Here is a 12,378-nt window from a genome sequence, read left to right as displayed (position 1 = left end):
CTACAGTTCTGTGATGGTTCTCCTGACACTTACCTACCTCACAGAATTACAGTTGCCTGAGGAAGAGAATGACTTCTCATCTAATTTCAAATAATGCAGATACTATTTAATTTATTAAACCTGTTTGCAGAGTTTAAGGAAGGAATCAAATCTAGCAATAGGAAAATGATTTGCATCAACATTTCACAAATTAACTTTAGGGCACACACAGAAAAACACAATTGTGACAAATCTTGATGTTGTAATCTACAGGTGATTGTCAAATATAATATTAATGATTAGTTCTGATTCATGGGAGGGTTCTTGTCTACAGTAATCTTTCAGGCTCAAAATATCAATTGGGTCAAAGGAACAGAGCTATAGTTATGACCTGCAATTCGTTTACTCTGGGTTATTTCCATGAACTTCAATGAGATCAGTGCAAATTAATTGACTTTGAAAACTTCAGCCAAATAGGAGAAACTTTATTACAACAACATACAAAGAATGGTAAATCTTTATATGAATGGTAAATTACAATTACATACAAAGAATGGTAAATCTTTGGGCTAAGTTTCCAATTAACAAAAATGGCAGTGTGTGGGTTTCCAAATATAGGTGAGCAATTATAAAGTTAGTTGATAAGGCGTCACCCTTTTCTTCTGCTTATACAGTAGATTTTGTGATCCAAGCTGTTACATTATTAAAACTGTTCTTGCCTCCCAAGCTTTATCACCAAGCTACTTCAAGATGTAGTTCTAAAGGCAAGCCTCCCAAGATGTCTACATTTATAAAAAATAGTTCTGAAATCAGATCCAACTTTCAAACCTTCAGTCTCCTGTGTCATTTTCATCATCCCGTTATTGTGGTAATCAGACTTGTGGAGGCCATAATTTGCTCTTTAAACCAAATGTATTGATTAACAGCTATTTAATATCCTGACCAAGTTTTGCAGTTAACAATGCTGCTTCTGCTGCTGTCCTGAACATGAAAATGTGCATTGCCCTTTTATAGTATTTGGTGGAGTGGGGATTTGAACCTAGGTCTTCCAGATCCTAGCACAACACTCTAACCAATACACAATGGTGGCTGTCAGTAAGGCAAGTTGCTGTATAATTTGCTACATCATATTTTCCATTGTCTTGACTTGAAGCTTGTAAGATTGGCTTTTTTCTGTGAGTCACCTGGGCTGCATCCACACATGCTTGAATCTTGTATCTTCATTGAACAATTGCAGTCACTCATCTCCTGGATTGTGTTGCCAAGGACCCCCTCCTCCTCCTCCTGTTGTGAGGCCTGCCATGAACTGTTTCCTGTGTGGCTGTTTTAAAGCCACACCAAAGACTCTGTGTTAGGGCAGCACTGCCCATGCCTGTTCCCTGTCTCTGCCGTTATGAACTGTGCCACTCATTCCTGTCTCTACACTGTTATGGACTGTATAATCTACACCCATTTCCTTCCTCCATGGATGCCTGCCTCATCTGGGCCTAGAGCCATGCTGTTAGCAGCGCAGTGCCAGCCGGAGGGAGCCTCCATGAGCCTGGCCAGGCACCCCCTGGTCAGTTCCCATGGGAGCCTCTTGCGGGCCGGTCACTGAGTCTGCCCTTGCCACTGGGCAGCCTGCTAGCAAGCCCGAAGTCATGCCTAGGCAGAAGCCATGGTCCCAGGCAGCCAGAAGACCAGCCTGAATGGCTTGCTTTGAGAAGCCATTTCATGGAAGCGTGCCGACCACATCCGCAGCGGCCAGCCTCGCCCTGCTCTGCATATCTTGGAAGCCGCCCAGAATGGAAGCTAAATGCCAACTGACCAGAACACCTAAAGGACGCATATCAATACAGCCATCACATTCCAGGGCTGATCCCGTCAAGACAGTTCCTGCTTCCTGACAAGATCCAATCAACCCACCCGGCATTCCTCCCCTTCTCTTCTGTCCCCTCCCTAAGGGTGTCACTATCACACAATTAGACACTAAAGTGGCCCATCAGGGATAATTGTAGACCCATTAAGCCTTTGTTCCCCTTTTGAGAACTACATGGAAGGCACTAGCCTCAGGATACATTTTGGGGTATTTAAGCAGACTTCCCCTGCCATGAGGTGCACATGCCATTCCTCTCCAGACCCCAGCCAGGCGCGTGCCATTCCTATCCTAAACCTCCGTTGCCTCTCTATGGGTCTAGTGCAGGCATTAGATACCACCACGCTTCGCTGCTACATCTTTCTTCCACGCCGTGACCAGGTGAGTATACCCAGTTCCATCATTCTCAAGTGGGCTCTCCTGCAAATGCAACCGGCTCTGTTTTTCCTACTCTTTATTTCTTAGTCTCTTATGTGTATCTTGTTTGTGTGTGTGCTAGCTTAGGTATATGCAACATTATTAGTAAAAACACGTTTATCTTTATTAGTCTCGCCTTATTGCACGCGTGTTCTGATAGAAGGACTCTGGTATAGCTGGTCAAGATCCCACACTAATTTAAATCCAGACTGCAAGCTAATTTCCCCCATCTAAAAGAGCAGTTCTGGTAACAATTGGCTTGACCAGTCAGGAAAATCCATTTGCAAATGATTCTGTCGAAAACCCCCATGGTGGTATATGGATGCAGCCCTAGAGTCATTTGTTCTGCACAAACTTGTCTTCAGTTGGTGCTGCTGTACTTTGTAGAACATGGAGGTCTGCCTGAGGCTTATGTGAGCTAGAATGATGGATGAACTTGCCATACTACAAGGGGTCAACTAGATGGTCTTTGAGTTCCCTCCAGTTCTGATTCCATGCTGCAGTCATTAATCTGCCTAAACCAGCACATAATACACTATACCCTGGGTGACAATAGTACAATAATGGTTTAGATTTGGGTCAATGCTGGCTCAAAAATTGCATTTATATTTTAGGTATGCAATAAAAAGGGATAGATTTTGGGCTCTGAGCAGTATGTAATGTTGGAGATGAACTTTGTGTCCTGCCATTGCCAGGAGCAGTAATAATACATGACAAACTGCAAGAGTGAGCAGTTCGACTTGCACTGTCTACTTTGTTTATTCATGAGCCCAGTGTTCAGGCTTTGGGGGATAGCTGGTATTTTTGCATTATTGTCTAAAAGAAGCCAAATCCACACTGGTAATTAAGAACAGGGAGTCCTTAACAATGTAGTAGGAGGACAGAAGCAATTCATCACTGACATTCACAAATTGTGGCACTCTCCTCTTCCAGCACAAAAGCACAGCTGCGTACTGATAACATCAGTTTATCCATGTGGGGATCCCATTTGTTTCATTCTACCCCTTGTGTGTCTCACTGGGGAAGCAGGTGACTACCAGCTGACTGGCTCTGCTTGACTTTTGTGCCTGGTCCATAGGGAAACACTACACAAAAGAGCCCAACAACATATTTACCTGTTTGAACCTAGATGTAGGTGAATTAAAATGGGAAGAGATCCTTTTCCTCTTACATATTGATTGGCTTATGTTTTGAAGCATTTGGAGAAATAAATATCACTACAGCTATGTCATGCTTAAGAGTGCAGTAAAGAGCCCTAAACATTTGAGGGCAATGCTATTTCTATCCATTTGTTGCGGGAACACTGCTGAGAAATAAATAATAGTGAAGTGTTCCATTTCTGTTAAGACCTCTATTCTATTCTATTCTATTCTATTCTATTCTATTCTATTCTATTCTATTCTATTCTATTCTATTCTATTCTATTCTATTCTATTCTATTCTATTCTATTCTATTCTATTCTATTCTCATCATAAACAAGCATTATGAAATGAAGTATCTTCTCCTAGCATATGCAGCCAATGTCTATTCAGAAAACGGTGCAAAGCTTGTATGTCTTTACTGAATTTGGGGACAAAATTAGGAAAGCCATACATTTCATGTCATATTCAACAGTCAAATGTACCTTGTTCAACTATGACAATAAGATGTGAGCTGATTATCAGGTCTTTTCTGTTCAGTAACAAATGACTCAAAATGTAGGATTGCCAGTCTCCAGGTGGTAACTGGAGATCTCCTGGAATTCCAGCTGGTCTCCAGGCCATAGAGATTAGTTCCCTGGAGAAAATGACTGCTTTGAAGGTCATTATATGACATTATACCCTAATGAGGTACTTCCCCTCCCCAAACCCCACCCTCTCCAGGCTCCACCCCCCAAATCTCCAGGAATTTCCCAACCTGGAGCTGGCAACCCTGCTGACAGCTTTTCAAAAGTGCACATCCACCGAAATGCTACTGATCCAAACATACTGACAGCCTTGAATGTTACTCAGGACAACTTAGACAAACACCAAATGGTAGAATTTTATTTTTGGAAAACAATGTGTTTATTTATGACTGGTTTATATGATTTGTGACTGATTTAATTGTCTATACATTTCACCTCTGCCAAGAATTGCTAGATCACCATAGCATGCTGACATGACAATCTGTTGCGATGATCTACTAGCTCCTCTGAGTTCCCAGTTTTCATTTCTACAAAGTAAGTCTCTAGCCCTTTCAGTTATGGAGATATAAGGTGATCCCCTGTTCTTTGTACAAATGTTTGTCTACTTAGAAATGAGACAGAAAACTACAGTTAAGCCTGAAACAAGTGGAAAGCTTTAAGAGGTGGCATTTTTTCTCAGCGGTTACAAGAATTTGGGATTGTTCTAATGCTTCATTCCCCCCCCCCTTTATGTCTCCTTAAGCGCACCAGGAAGAAAGCCAGAGCCCCCTTGGAGGAAAAGAGAAGGTTGCAGAGCCTGTTTTAGTCATTACCTGTAAGTTGCTGCAAACTATCCTGTCAGTAATGCTGAAACAATGAATACCAAGTGACTAAACAGTCTGACAGCAGTGCTGTGAAAGGGGCTGGCTATAATTCATCAGCAATTCTTTAGAGCTGTGATGTTATCTTCTCCCTGCACAAAAGTCACAGCTGTCTGGTGATAACATCAGAGCTAGGGGAGTCCCATCTGTTGTCACCTTCCTCACTTGGGGAGCAGGTGACTGCCAGCCGGCTGAATCTGCTTGACCTTCTGAGTCTGCTCCCTTGAGAGGCACAAGTCACAGGCTGAAAGGATTCAGTTCTTGCTACCCAGATATGCTTGGCCAGGCATGCAACACCTCAGAGACCGTGAACATTGACAGGGTTGTTCATTTCTCTTCAACAGTCAGCTCCTGTACTCTCAGTAACAGTGTGGCACAGAAAGATTGTGCAGGTGATTCCCATCAAAACACCACAGTGGCTGTACAGCAACATCTTCAGTGAGGTAACAATTATTTCCAGCTAAGGAGAAGGAGTATCCTTCAAGGAATTAGTATCCTCAGAGTATTATGAACAGAGGTATATTGAAGCAGCCTCACTATATCTTAGTTCTGGGACCCATGTTTAGCTTAAATCGCATCATCCTGTGACTAGGGTTGCCATCTCCAGGTTGGGAAATTTAAGGGTAACAACAACAACTGTGCTTATATACCTCTCTTCTAGACAGATTAGTGCCTCACCCAGAGTGGTGAACAAGTTGGTGTTATTATTATCCCCACAATACAGCTAGAGGGCTGGGGCTGAGAGGAGTGCCTTACCCAAGGCCACCTACTGAGCTCATGGCAGTAGTGGGATTTGAACCAGTAGAGTGCTGATTTGCAGCTGAACTACTTAACCACTATGCTACAGAGCCTGGGAAGGCCAGGGTTTGTGTAGGGGAGGGACCTCAGCTGGGAATAATGCCATAGACTCCATCTTGCAAAGAAGTCATTTTCTCCAGGGGAATTAATCTTTGTAGTGTGGAGGTTAGTAATCCTACCTTTGACTCTAAATAATAATGATGATATGCTTGAGAGCATGTATAGCGTGTGTCTTTCCATACCATTGAGTAACCACTGCTACAGTTTATACACATTTGAGAAAAGTTTTTCAAGTTAAAGGGTACAAATTGTAAGCTTGTTTCAGCTCTAACATATTTCATTTTACTAAAAAAGAAAAAGGAAAAAAACACTGGCTATAACTCCATAGGCTTTTTTGGGGTATATTTCTGGTGTTTGCCTTTAACAAAATTATTGCACGTGTATTTTCATTTGTCACAGGAGACAAGATGGCCTTATTTCAGGGTAAATCACCAGGCCCCAATTTGGAGGAAATGTTTTAAATATTTAATTAATTAATTTAATGTTTAATTAAATTTAATATTTATGATGACATTTATTTAATATTTACATGAAGTACTGGGAGTAGTTATCAGGGAGTTTGGACCATGATGTCACAGATATATGGATGATACCTGTCTCTACCTCCCATTTCCATCTAATTCCAAGGACACAGTTGACGTTCGGAAGTGATGTGTGGACTCAGTAATGGGCTGAATGAGAGTGAAGAAGCTGAAACTTAATCCTGACAAGTCGGAGATTCTCTGAGTTAGCAGAATGGCTGGCCATCATTGGGAGATATCCCCAGTTTTAGGTGGGGTTTCACTCCCCATGGAAGGTCAGGTTCACAGCTGCATCCATTCCTGGTTCCATCAGATATAGTCACAGTGATCCATGCCTTAGTCACAATCACTTAATGATTGTGCCTTATCATGACACTCTCCAGTTGTGGTTTGACTGAGGGCCAAGCTACACATGATGAATGACACTTGAACGGCAAGTGGATTGAGTGGAGGGCAAGTGAACAGGGAGGAATACACTTGCTGTTCAAGTGTCATTCGTCATGTGTAGCTTGGCCCTGAGAAGCTTGTTCTTAATGGCATCCCGATTCAAAGACGCTTCAATCTGGACAGCCTATTTGTGTTCTGTCTTAACAGGTCAGATCCTGGAGCTGGCTAAGGACTCCTACAGAGCAGAGATCCACACAGAAGCTGGAGGCTGGATCTGCCCTTCAGAGCAGCTGAATAGGGAAGCCAACCTCCAGGTGGTGCCTGAAGTTCTCCTGGAATTACAACTTGTCTTCATGGTACAGAAATCAGTTTCCCTGAAGAAAATGGCAGCTTCAGATGGCAAATGGAGTCTGTCACGGGTTGAACCTGTGTCCACTGCAATGTCTAGTCTGGCTCTCAAACCCAGTGCTGCAAGGAACTATACAGCAGTGATCCTGCTTGACGGCAGAGCCTGGTTCACAAGCCTGGAACTTCTTCACCACTGTGCCGCCTCCTTACAGGCTTGCTGTCTCGGGTTGCCAGGTCCTCTTACCCTCCTGGAGGGAAGCAGGAAGCTGGCATTCACTTTGTGTTCTCTTTGTGCATGCGCACTTCTGGACATGTGTGATAATGGCACTCCTGGGAAGTGAAATCATCATGCAGTCCCGGGAGTGTGCACATGCTTTGCACCGGGTTGACTGGGGCAGCAAACAGGCCCAAATTGGCCCCATGCAAAGTGCAGAAGTGCACTCTGGAGGCCTGTTCCCCTGTCTCCCCCTTACTGGTCAGGTGAGTGATGGTGGAGGGTGGAGGGAGGGAGGGGGGATCTCCCGCACAGGGATTAGGGATCCCTATCACTGTCTCTGCCTCTCCTGTAGGGAGGAGGAACCTGGGAGCTGATGGTCTGTAGTCTAGCCCTATAGGGGAGAGGGATGAATGCCCTGAGCTCTGGTGAGTTCATGGTATTTTCATCTGAGGCTTCAGGAACAGGACCTCAGATAGAGTTGCCAGTCTCTCTTACCTTGAAAGCAGGACATGAGGGGTGGTGGAGGAGAAGAGATGCAATCCTTGCTCCTCACGCACCCCAGAAGCCCTCTAGTGATGTTACTTCTGGTGTAAAATCAGAAGCAATGGCATCATCTTGGGGTCAAATTGGCCCCAAACATAGCAGTTTTGCTATGTTTGGGGCTGATTTGGCATGACTAATACTCCATAGCTTCCAGTCTTACACCAAAAGTGACATTATTGGGGCCTAGGTAGCATGCATGCCATTTCACCACATGCTCTGGGGCACCCAGCTTGCTTCCCCTCCTCTTCCCCACCACTGGACAGGTGACCAGGGTCAGGGATTGAAAGATGGGGGATCCCCCATCCCTGCTGCTATCCTTACCCTCAGCCAAGGCTTTGGTATCCTGGTGCTCTGGGTCTGGAGCTAGTCTAGTGAGGCTGAGTGCCCCTGAGCCCCCTGAGCCTTCTCTGTGATGGTGCCCTGTCTGTGGCATGGCTTTCCCCAGAAGCTTGCCTTGTTCTGAGCTTACTGGGTTTGAGGCTTCAAATGAAAACCTTTTTATTTGCTTGTGCTTTTAGTTAGTTATGCTGTGAATTTTGCAACCTTGATTTTATGCTGCAGTAAATAATACTGCTCGATCCTTGCTTAATTTTTATATTACTTGATTTTTATTACTCCTTTTCCTTTGATATTCTATTTTTGCTTCTTCTGTTGCTTGATGTTTTTTGTATTTTACATAAGAACATAGGTAAAAGCAGCTATGCCATTTCAGATCTACAATCCATCTAATTTAACTGTGTTGATAACCCCTGTCATTGGTACTGAGAGATTTACTGCCTCTGAACATGGAGGTTTGATTTTGTATTTTAAAGAATCAACAGTTCTGTAAACTCCTCTCAGCACGTTGTGGCATATGTGGTCAATAATAACCTCAGACAAATAGATAACATTAATACTGAATTTTTGTTTTTCATCTAATGATTAAAGAAACATACATGGTCTCGCTCCTTCAGCAGCCCACATAGCAGCTCTAGCCATCTTGAGGTCTGAATGTTGAAATGTAGAATAGACATTTTTAAAATAAAAGAAATAAACCATGTGAAGAGCCAGTCACCTGTAGTCTCAGGTTGTGCAGAGACACAACTATTACAACCCTCCCATGACTTCGGCAATTCGGAGAAGAGCATGTGTGATAAGACACATCCACTGCTGTGCCCCAAATATTTAAGTGGCCATCACATGGAGGAAAAAAATGTACTGTAACATTTTGTACTACCAAAAAAAAAAAGTGTGCCAGAGGGGAGGTGAATAAAACATGCAAAATCAGTTATTCTCAACACACACAAGGACAGTTCCTCCAGGTCATCCCTTCTTAGTGTGTGAGCTGAGGAAATGAGCTGTGGCTCACAAAAGCTCAAACCCTACCACAAATTTTGTTAGTCCTATAGGTACTATTGGACTCTTGCTCTTTTCTACTTCTTAGTGTGGTCCCTGAAATGGCTTCCTTCCATACAAGAGTTCCAAGAATGTTAAACAGGGTACATTCTATTATCAAAAATGTTTCCCATGAAATTCATGGCATCTCTCTAGGCCTGATGACTGCAGCAAGCAAGAGTGGGCAAACCAAGAAAGAGATGGATGAACGGGCTACTGCTTCATCTTCTGCAGTCTCATAACATTAATGGACAGTGCAATATCTGCAGGATGTAACAACCTTTATTTCAAAGATGTATATTCTGTCCCATAGCAAATGATCTTGAGGTGGCTCACAATCTGTTGTAAAACACTTTACTATTGCTATAGGCAGAATACTCTGTTAGACTATATAGGCCCTGTCGGACAAGGAATTTAGGCTATACACAGACTGGAGTATTCTATAAAGAGGTTCATAAGGCTGTGAACACACTTTGCACTCTCTTTTTAATGTACATGCGGACGTAGCCTATCAATGCATTGAATTCTGATATGCTAAAGACACATTTTCACGTTGCTGATCTCCCCTTTGATGTCACTTCCTCCTCCAATGGGAGAATAAGTGCCTTTCAGCCAGTGAACTGTGATTGTAGCTGCAGGATGCTTTCTTTGCTGGCAGCCTCAGAAGAAAACAGTAACGGTGGAAGCACAGAGCAGGCAAATGAGTAAGGAAATGTACCGCTACATGCACATTAAGAAGAGAGCTCAAAGTGCATTCACAGTCCTGAGAGCCTCTTTATAATGCATATTTCTATGTACACATTTTTAAATCAGTGAAATTTGTTTCTGCCAAGTACCCAATTAGACTGTAAACCATTAGGCAGGAACTATGCATGCTCTGTACTGTGTCTAACTTCAGAATAAATGCTGGAGTGTGGCATTGCTGTTCATCACCCAGGAATACCATTCTTCATGTTCAAATGCAAAAGACGCATAGGGAAAAACATTTCAGTCATCAAATTGAAATAAGAATTGCCTGTTTTCCAGACTAGCGCTGTCAAATATAATCCCCACCACAGTAACTTGCATTTCTAACAAGGCCTTCTGTGTTTCTCTTCTCTCCCCTTCTCCTCCGTTAAGCAGGAGATTAAATAGACTCATCACAAGTGTAGTTATCCTTTAATATATCTTTGTTGATGCTTGGTGTTGTGACACTTCTACATCTTTCTATTGATTTTATGCAGGTCTAAGACCAATTACTGAATACAGAAATAAATCCACTTTGAGAACTGAAACATATTAGTTTGAAAACATGGATTTTGCAACTCCAGCAATTTTCTTAATAACAGGAAAGTATGGGTGAGTCTAGGCACTATTAGCTGCATTAGGCAACAATGACTTGTCCCCAGTAATCAAAGTCTCAGTTCTGCATTGCAGGGTTTTCCAGATGTGTTATTTAAGAGCAGTCTTGTTGGACTATCCTATTTGCGTCAAAGCATTCTTTTTTGAGAGTGATTTAGCTGTCACTGTGAAAAGCGAACCAATAAAAATTCTTAATCTGATCCAGCCCAAGGGTGGTGACTTGAGGAGACTAATAAATATTTCTCTACTATTAATAAAGGACATGTTTCCAAAATGGGAAGAACCAACAAGCATTTTCATTAGAATTCTTTAATGGTTGTGGCCTTTGCTAACCTTAGTGTCTTATTGTGTGGACGGGACATTTGTCATGGGGGCTAGTGCTAGAAAAGGACTCCACCATGTAGCCAGCTAAATGTCTGCATTGTTACAGTCATCATCCTTTATCCTGGGTCTGCTCTTTGACATGCAGAAATCCAGAAAGTGAGCTTTTGCCCAGCATAAAATAAAGTGATGGTAAAAGCTTCATTAGCGCAAAGTTTGCATTCAGGCTGTTGCCATGCTAAAGACGCAGGCACAGGACACATAAAGAGGGGTAACCATGTCCATACACATATCAGTCCATACACATGTCCATACACATATCAGTGCTACCTGTGGCCATTGCTGAAGGAGCATGTAAAGGATGAGTGGCAGTATTAGTGAAGATGTGGGCCAGGGATGATGTTGCCAGCAAGTTCAAGAGGGGGCAGAGGTGATGGCACAGAGAGCAGATATGTATATAGGAGCTGAGTTGCCAGATCCAAGTGGGAAAATTCCTGGAGATTTTGGGGGTGGATCCTGGAGAGGGTGGGGTTTGAGGAGGGGAGCGATCTCACTGAGGTATAATGCCATAGAGTCACCCCTCCAAAACAGGCATGTTCTCCAGGGGAACTGATCTCTGGGGCCTGGAGATTTGTAATCCTGGGAGTTGTAATCCTGGGAGATCACCGGCCTAATCTCGCCCCTTGACTAGAATCTCATCTCCAGTCCTAATCTAGCCCCCTTGATTTGAAGGGATTTTGTTCCATAGGCAGCAGCAAACTTCCTCATTGGGTAACAGAACATTTATATAGAGGTTAGCTGAACAGGAGTGGGAAAAACTGGCTGGTGTCTGATTTGGAAACTAGGTGAGTTTGATTAATGGCAGAAGTGCTGCTTTGCATAAGCACTACAGTTTAAATGAGACATTCTGCATGTGTAAAGTCCTCCAGCAGAGTGCTTTTGTCTCTGCCACCATCACATTTAAATCAGGCCTTATTACAGCACAAAGACAAAATGTATGTTTTAAAGAGGAAGGTGAAGATTAGAGATGGGCATGAACCTAAATACGACTCAAAAAAATCCCTGAACCAGGCCAGTTCGGGGTTCGCGAACCAGGGTTCGTGGAAGCTCCTTTTCACGGAACTTCCACTAACTGTATACTGGTTTGTTGGGTCATATTTACATTGGCAGTTTAAAAGGCCATTTCACCAGGGAAATGGCCATTTAAACTGCCCCTTTAAGGGACTTGCAAGGGCAGGTCCCTTTAAACTGCCCAAACTCCAGCCCCCCTACCCCCAGCCCCAGCCCCAGCCACACACCTACCTTCCCCTGCGGCACGGCGTCCTTCCTCTCTTCCCGAGAAGGGCGGGAAGGCTGTTTTTGGCCTCTTCCACCACTCTGGGGGCCCACAGGGCGATGGAATAGGCCAAAAATGGCCTCCTTGCTCCTCAAATGGCTGCCTCCAGGGTGGTGGAAGAGGCCAAAAACAACCTTCCTGCCTCTCCTGGGAGGAGAGGAAAGACACCGTGCCACAGGGGAAGGTAAGTGTGAGGCTGGGGCTGGGGGGTAGGGGGGCTGGAGTTTGGGCAGTTTAAAGGGCCCTGCCACCAGCAGGTCCCTTTAAACTATCAGCTGGCAGGCTGTGAGGGGGGGATCCCCCCTGCTGCCTGCCAGCTGATAGTTTAAAGGGACCTGCCACTTGCAAGGCAGG

The 12,378-nt window shown here is 43.8% G+C and overlaps 1 long non-coding RNA gene across 2 annotated transcripts in view; it reads left to right on the top strand.

Moving 5' to 3' along the window:
* The window catches only part of LOC129334953 (uncharacterized), a 36,323-nt gene extending 28,955 nt beyond the window's left edge, over window positions 1–7,368 (top strand). Inside the window, exons 2-4 of one of the 2 annotated variants that reach the window (XR_008597546.1) lie at window positions 4,661–4,732; window positions 5,123–5,221; window positions 6,752–7,368. This is a non-coding gene — a long non-coding RNA (uncharacterized LOC129334953). The remainder of the gene's footprint in view (window positions 1–4,660; window positions 4,733–5,122; window positions 5,222–6,751) is intronic. The other variant, XR_008597547.1, reaches the window with a different exon arrangement.
* The last annotated feature ends 5,010 nt before the right edge of the window (window positions 7,369–12,378 follow it).

This window comes from Eublepharis macularius, chromosome 8, assembly GCF_028583425.1.
Source record: "Eublepharis macularius isolate TG4126 chromosome 8, MPM_Emac_v1.0, whole genome shotgun sequence".
NCBI classification, from domain to species: Eukaryota; Metazoa; Chordata; class Lepidosauria; order Squamata; family Eublepharidae; genus Eublepharis; species Eublepharis macularius.
Note: the sequence above shows the minus strand (reverse complement) of the source record. Positions and strands in the feature narration are given on the sequence as shown.